Here is an 8,666-nt window from a genome sequence, read left to right as displayed (position 1 = left end):
AATCTATCTTGACAAAATGGAGGGGAGAATTGAGACAACAATGAATAAAAATGCCACAGTTATTGTATAATTGCTTCACTATTTCCCGTGCTGCATTTTATAAGGGACAGGTTGGGGGTGGAATATATTTTCGTTCAAAATTACTTCTGTGTTTCTAATTTTTAAACACAGCTGCATTTTGCTCACTGTCATAAAAAGAAAGCACAAAAATGCCAGATACAAAAAAAATGGCATTGGGGGAATAATGTTGATCATTCAACTCTTATTTCCATTTTTATTACATGAAATGCCTGAGTGTCCTTCCAACAATTTTTCCCCTCTTAAATAGTTTTGAATTTGTGTTTCTCTCACATGAAAACCAGAGTACTGATAACACAATTATAAGAATGAAAGTCACAAGGCTTATAAAAGAGGGGAGCGATAAGGCTCTGAAGTGTGGCAACAGAAATATTGTTTCTGTAATTCTCTTCAAAAGAAATACTTTGTTGGAACAATTGATAAAAACTAACCTAGGAGGACCGAAATTCTCATTAATATAAAACTGTTACATGGGGGAGAATTATAGAATAAAACACAGTCCAGATACCAGATTCACATAGCCCATTTAAATTCATTAAAATTCTATCAAGTTTGCGTTGCTGTTGTCTTGGCTACATGATGCCAAATGATGTCTGACTGAATTTAAATATGTGAGTATATTACTTTCTTCTGGGATAAATGTAAGATTCATAGGCTTCTTTAGTGAGAAAATCTCAAAGTACTAAATTCAAAAACTGCAATTTTTTAAATGTCATGGCTTTGTTATTTTAACTTAGGATACTAGTTTATAGTTCAGCCTGTTTGGCCATCTTCCCATTAACAACCTTACCAATGAACAAAATCATTCAACAGCCAACAACTTTCATCTAATCCAGGAGTCAGCAAAATTATTTGTAAAGTGTAGACAAACATTTTAGGCTTTGCAAGCCATAGGGTCTCTGTCACAGTACCAGACGCCTATTTGAGTGTGAAAGAAGTCATAAACCATACTTAAAAAAATGAGCTTGGCAGTGTTCCAATAAAACTTTATAGACACTGAAATGTGAATTTTCTATACTTTACATGTGTTTTTAAACATTATACTGTTTTTATTTAAAAACAAAATTAAGCATGGAAACAATATTCTTAACTCAGAACATGACAGGAAAAAATAGATAGTTGGATAGGTTTGGTTTGCTGGCCATAGTTTGCCAATAACTGATAGACAGTTTAAAAGATCTCCTAATAAGCTGTTTTAATTTAGATATAGTTTTGATTTCAAGATATCTTAAAGTACTTAAATATAGTTGATTCATAGTTATATAATTTATTTAGGCATATTTGTTTCTTTTCCCACCAAATATTTAACATATAACACATAGGTGTCAACAAAATATGTAGGTTAATTTGAAAAATATCAGTTCTGAATTTGCCAACTGGATTTAAATATTTTTCTGCAGTAGTTGTTTTCCTAATTCTAATAAAGACGGCACTCAAATACCTTTGTGATGGGCTTAATCACCTGACAACCTATGCTCTTCTGGCCCAAAGCAAAATTTCCAAGGATTTTTCTAAGTTAATTTATTTGGTTCTAGTGCATTTTTTACTTTTTTTCCCCCACAAACTACATGATTTTATTTATAAAATTCGGCATATTGTACATTATTGTCCATGTCCATTTAAAGTCCTCAGTTACAGGTCTCATTTCTTAAAATAAAGAGTTTTGAAAATGTACTCAGAGAAGAGTATTACTAAATACCTTATTAAGTTGATATACCATGGGCATCAATAAGCAACCCTACAGAAAAAGAGTTAGTATAAAACAATACAAAAGTATTGCAGACAATTATAGCTTATCAATATTATTTTCATTCCGTTACTGTGATCTTCTCATGTAGTCACCTTTATTCGGGAAATGATTTCATTTACAAAACTATTATTCTTCGCCATCACTTCAGCCTTCCACTGTTTTAACTTTACTGTGATGTTTTCTTCCGACATCTCAGTAAAGGACACTTGTTTCACCTTGGATAGAAACTCCCGGATGATTTTTTCACCTTGCTCTCTCTCCAGATAGAACTTCTTCACTGCTGGTTCTGTCTCATCATAGCCTTGTGATTCTCCAATATGCTGGAACTCCTCGAGCTCCAGGGCTTTTTGTTTAGCACACTCTATTACATGTTTAGGGAAATTAGCCAGCTCTGCAACATGAATCCCAAAACTCTGATCACAGACACCTTTCTTCACCTGATAAAGCATAGTTAAGGTCTCTTCAGTGGCTAGTGCTGTAACATGTAGATTATTAACCATTGGTATCTGATTGGCCAAGGCAGTAAGTTCATGAAAATGGGTTGCAAACATGCAAAAAGCACCAATCTTTGTTGCAATGTAATCTGATATAGCCCATGCTAGCCCAAATCCATTGTAGGTAGAAGTTCCTCTTCCCAATTCATCTATGATTATTAATGAATCTTTGGTTGCAGACCTGAGGATAGAAGCAGTTTCCAACATCTCAGCCATGAATGTGGAGACTCCTTTCAAACGACTGTCCCCAGCCCCTACCCAGGCCAAGACGTAGTCCACAATGGACACTTGGGCCAACTCACATGGCACAAAACACCCAATGTGGGCCATGAGTACTATCAACCCAGTTTGGTGAATGTATGTTGATTTACCTCCCATATTGGGGCCAGTGATGATGTGGAACATCTGTTTATCTTTTTCAAAGTATACATCATTAGGAATAAATGCAATTTCATCTTGAACTTCAACACAAGCATGTCTGGATGGTTTCAGTATAATTCTTCCTTGTCCTTTCTCCAAAATGACCGGTCGCACATTTGGAATAGGTGCTCTATTTGATACATGAGCAAAGCTGACAACAGCATCTAGCTTGAGCTAACACATCATTGAGTGTTTGCATTGGTTCCACGCAGGCTGAAGAGATATTAACAATTTCTTTAGCAATGGCATCCTAGGCTTCCTCACACTAGGTTTTATTCTTGCTCTATGCTTCATTTAAGGAAGTCAATTTGCTTTGGTAAATTTAACACCATTCTTCTGGATGTCTATTGTACTGAAGTTTTTATTGTTACGAAGAACTTTTTCTTCCTTACAGGTTACATGAAAGTAATATCCAAACTGTGCACTGGAATCCAATTTAATCTGTTTGCCAGGGTCCAAGCCAAGCTCTCTGGCTGCACTTAGTAAAGTTGATTGCATCTTTTTTTCCAAGTCATTCATTATTTCTCTTAATTCACTCAGATTAGGATCAAATGAAGGTTTTACGAGAAATTTGTGATTTTCTACCTGATCCATATCTAAAGTTGTTTTTATCATCTCCTGAAACTTGGAGAAATCAGAACGAAGATCGATAAGTGGAGACACAAAAACTGCCAGCAGCAATGTCTGGTGTTTTCCTTCATATTTTTCCAGAGCCTGTGTAACATTAAGGGAGCTGATTTATACCCTGATAGAGTCGGTAACAATCTTGTAAATTTGCGGCCTGTCTTTGAAATTTCTTGGCAAGTCGGTTAAGATCTGGAAATCGATGAAGTCAATCTTGAAAAATCTGCCTCAATTCTGCATCTTCTCCAAAAGCTTTCACTCAATTTAATCTCTCTTCTATTCTGTTCTCACCCATGAGTGGCTGCTTAATCCACTGGTTAACTAATCTTCGCCCTTGAGGGGTTTTGCATTTATTCAGCAATGCAGCCAGAGACTGAGAGCCAGCAGTATCTTCAACAGAACCCTGAAAAAGGTTAAGGGCTCTGCCTGCTGCAATATCCAATTTCATGTACGGTCTGAAGTCAGACGCGGTCAGTTCAAACTGCCCAAAGTTTGAATCATCTGATAAGAGCTCTAAAAGCTCGACGACTGCAGACAATGATGAAACGGCAGCTTGAGTCTCCATTTCTGGCAGGACAGCACTCTTCATCTGCTCTCTCCTTCTGCCTCTCAACAACCGGTTGAGGTCCGGATAACTGTCTTTTGTGGGAAAATCCGCTTCTTTCCCTCTCTGTGATCAGAAGTCCTCCTTTTCGAATAGTCTGCCTCAGTTTCCCCACGTCTCCAGCAGTCTCCCCCGCTGGTGAAACACACTCCTGCGGTCCGATGCGGATCAGCAGAGCCTCAAGGCCGGAGAACGGATCGTCACCAGGGAACTCACACGGTCCCAGCCTCCTCCGCAGGGAATCCACAGAGCCAGCTCCCACCTGCCTCTGGCCGTCCACCGCGGACTCGTTAAGGCCCACGACACGCGTGGCAGATGGCATGCCCTCGTCAGCAGAGAGAACGTCTTCAAACCGAGGCCGCCTGCCAGGAGACGCCCGACGGGCCCGACGCCGGGCCTTCTCCGCGGAGGCCTCCCCGCCAGCTCCGTTCTGGGAAGCTTCAGCTCGCTGCTGACCAACCAGAAGAAGAGCTTCTACAACAGGCTCCGGATTCATTGCACCGAGCACGACACTGCAGATTCTCCGCTCCCGCCGGCCCCACCGACTGGATCAGCCCCCGGGTCTTGAACACCTCGCTCGCCGTGCGCGGGGTAGAAGCCGCCCCGGTGGCAGAGGCGCGCCGAGGTGGCCGGCGGCCGGGGGTCGGCGGCCGGGGGTCGGCGGCCGGGGGTCGGCGGCCGGTGCACCATCTAGAGGCTAAAAGTTAAAATTAACATTAAAAAAGAAGGCGCAAGATGCAGGGTGCCTGGAAGGTGACTTTGCAGTTTACAGTGAGTGTGTAAATTACATTTTCAAAGGATTGACTCTAAGAAAATCGCACGTTCCCGTTTGAAGGCAAATGCCCTGTATGATGTTGATTCTCCGCATGGCATTTCCCCAAAATACGTGGACGAATAACTTCAGATTCTAATTTGCCTTCCATGCAAATAGATCAGATAATGAATCGATGACTGTGTATTTTTCATATACCTAAAAATCTTATGCTGAGAAGACATAATTTTTTTTTAAATTCCTGAATGTCATTCATATAAACATGAAAATACAAAACCATCGTAATTGATATGAAGAACCTTTTTCCCCTCGAGCTCAAATTTATTTATTGTAATATGCTTCTATACATACACATATATATACATATACACACTTATTACTGATTATACAGAAATATTCTCTAGGTCTATAAATATAAACAGCACTTTGTGTCTCCATTTGTGTGAGATTATAAAAGGTTTGCTATCAATTTACAGGGCTTAGTCAAATTTCTCTGTTATATAAACATCTTGATCCGCAATGAATTAATGATATAGCTATTTTTCTACTAATATATTTGATAGTGAGGAGATTGGGCCTATTTTATTGATTAAAAAGTTAAGTGAAAAAACAATATTATTCGTTTAAAATAATATCTACAACAGATTATGTTGTCCTAAGTAGAATAATATCTCTCTAATTTTGGCCTTCCAATTTCACTGATTTCTTTCAAAGCAATTTTGTTCCAAGAAATTATTATGGTATTGATAATACTTGCTAGGCACATAGGTGAAGGTCTGAAGTGACTCTCTTTTGCCATCAGTTTATGGTGTGTCTCTTTTGTGTTAGTTATTATTCTTAAAATGTTAGATATTATATTATTAATTCCCTTCACTGCCCCTCCACCAAAAAATATATAAAGGAGAAAATAAATTTCTAATTCATAACTATGAAAATTAAATTATATGTAATAACAGATGTGTAACCCAGGTGTGTTGGGCTTCAAAGCAAGTTCTCTTTCCAATTTCCATTTTGCCTCTTGTAGGGTAGGAACAGAATCCTATTGGCTGTGTAAAATAATCTCACTCTAAGGAGTTCATCACACAAATTGGAAGTCAGATTATCAGAGATCTAAGCCCAGGAGATTTTTGTCATTGGCAAAATAAATTTAGGAAACTTCCTAAAGCTTTCTGAAGCACATTTTATTCATTTGTGCGATGGGAATTGTGACGGATCTATTTTTTTAAGTTTAGGATAAATCTATATATTTGGTACAATGCCACATAAAAAGATATTTGATCATAGAAATAGGTTGATATAGTTCAAATGATTGCTGTGGGAAAATAAGCAGAGCAGGGATCTGTTAATTATCTGGGTGTTGCAAACCAGCATTTGGGTTAGTGGACATAATTCATTGGAATGCATGATAGCTGATAAAAAACAGGGGAGGGAGAACCAATTTAAAAAATGAAAAATACCACTGGGCTCATCTCACATTACCTCTTCCTTGTGTTGGTTAGAAAACAGATCCAGAGTGTGGAACTGACTTTCCTAAATCTCTACAACTGGCTGAAGAAAGCTTCATGTCTTTAATTTGACACCTTACCAACTTTTTATTCAACTCCATTATGTTCTTTTTTTTAACTTAGACATTTAGTGTAAGTAAACAGAAATGTATGCTTTTTCAAGTCTAGAATAAATTATTGACTTTTTACTCCTATTAAAATATACTTCAAATAAGTGTGCTACTTCACTTAAAATCACTGGAAGACCTTTCAAAAGTAGTCCCAAATTTTGTACAAATTCCTGTTATGCCATACTACCAGTCATTAAATGTTCAGAATTCAGAGGACAACTGCCTGAAGGTCTTCAATTTCCAGGAATAGATTACATCTTCTTAGTTGGCAGATGCTTTTATAAACATATAAATCACATGGATAGTGGAGTGTGCCCCTTTAACTCCCAAAAGCGTGTGAAAATTCTATGTGAATTTTACTCTTTCATTTGATTATTTATATTTTTATAGATTTGTATTTTGTAGCATCATATATCATATTAGTTTAAGAAATGTTTTTTATAATCACAAAATAAATGACAAACGAGAAAACTGAATGAGGAGGTAATCTAAATATCAGAGTTGAAAATTTTAGGTTTTCTGACAAGTCTATTGATGGATACTCCTTTGAATAGATGTTTGATCTTGAGGTGGTGGAAGAGAAGAATTGGAAAGACTTTGATTTTAAAGCCTAATTCCTCATTTCGGGGTTATGTTTTTGTATCAGTTACTTAATATATCTGAGACTTAGTTTTTTACATTTATATATTAAGCATAATACCTGAATTATTTAAACCTCTTACGTCGAATGACAGGATCAAATGAAATATTGGCTTAGAAGATACTTAATATTTTGGGGCCCTAAAACTGTATATTTATTATCTAAATTCTTTCACTCACGTATGCTTTAGTTTTTCAGCACCTAATTTAAGAATAACACCTTCTGTTTATAAGAAAGAGAAAGAATAATGAGATACTCTGTGTGAAAGAGACAGTCAATGCAGATCCAGGATTTCACCTTGAATTCTTCAGCATACAATAAAACTGAGGTCACTGTAGCAGTATGAGACGGTGTATGTGCATGTGTATGAGCGGTCCAGTGTACAAATCCTTAGAGACTGTGATTTAAATTAGAATGTTGGGCAACTAAGCACAATTCCAGACAAAGTCAAAGATCTCTTTGTCAGTTGCAAAATTAAAAGACCTCAAGCAGAATTTTCCTTAGAGGTTATAATAATGAATAAGGCTGAAACTCTGGTTGTATATCATTTTGGTTTAACTATCACTATAGAATATGGATAGGGAGAAAACTGATGAGAAGGAAATATTTTCCTATAGATTTTTCTATCTCCTGTGTGAATAAGGAGAAAAGATAATTTATCTATCTGTCCTTGAAATAGAAGCAAAGAGATCTTGACTTAGCAGTTACCAGGAGAATTTTACAAAGCTTTCTCTCCTAATAATTCACAATTAATAGAACTCTCTGAGTTAAATTTAAAAACCAGTGTTAAGTGAATTAAAGAAAATATATGAGCTGGGCTCAGTGGCTCAGCCTGTAATCCCGCGCCTTGGGAGGCAGAGGTGAGTGGATTGCCTGAGCCCGCGAGTTCGAGACCCGTCTGGGCAATTTGGCGAGACCTCATCTCTACAATAAATCAAAAAATTAGCCAGGTGTGATAGTGCGCGCCTGCAGTTCCAGCTACTTGGAAGGCTGAGGTGGAAGGATCGCTGGAGCCCAGCAGGCCGAGGCTGCGGTGGCCAGGAGCAGCCACTGCACTCCAGTCTGGGCGACAGAGTGAGACTCCAACTCAAAAAAAAAAAAAAAAAAAAAAAAAAAATATATATATATATATATATATATAAGATTACCAAAAATTGCTTCTTAAGATTTTTAAACTGGAATTGGACTATAACTTGATTATGATATTTAAATACTTAGAAAGAGTATTGTGATGAGGATTTCAAAAATAGAGAATACCAATTCCAAAATGTTTGTAAGACTTACTGAATGATTGTCTAGGAATAAAGGAGTTTTGATCCAAAAGTTAAAGTCTTCTGATTCTAAATATATATCTAGTATGGAGAAGTAAATACCAAGCTAGACAGGACAGTTGAAAATGAAACTGTCATATTCCCTTTCAAGAAAGGCAATGTAACACGTTGCGTATAAGTACCAATTCCCAAGTCTTATTACTTGATTCAAATTTTAGCTCTTCCACTTATCCACTATTTTACTGGGAATTACTTAACATCTCTGATTTTTCATTTCCTCATCTGTGAGTTTACTAAGAATAACTTTTTCTAAGATTTCTAGGATTAAATTAGATAATACAGGTAAAGCACTTAAAACAGTGCTTTGTATGTACATGCATTTACATACTATGTATAAT

The 8,666-nt window shown here is 37.1% G+C and overlaps 1 pseudogene; it reads right to left on the bottom strand.

The window, feature by feature from the left end:
* Window positions 1-1,908: 1,908 nt before the first annotated feature.
* Window positions 1,909-4,584, bottom strand: LOC103250354 (annotated as a pseudogene).
* Between the last annotated feature and the right edge of the window lie 4,082 nt (window positions 4,585-8,666).

This window comes from Carlito syrichta, unplaced genomic scaffold, assembly GCF_000164805.1.
Source record: "Carlito syrichta isolate Samal-C Ts95f unplaced genomic scaffold, Tarsius_syrichta-2.0.1 Scaffold129663, whole genome shotgun sequence".
Lineage (NCBI taxonomy): Eukaryota > Metazoa > Chordata > Mammalia > Primates > Tarsiidae > Carlito > Carlito syrichta.
This window is presented reverse-complemented; position numbering and strand designations above follow the sequence as displayed.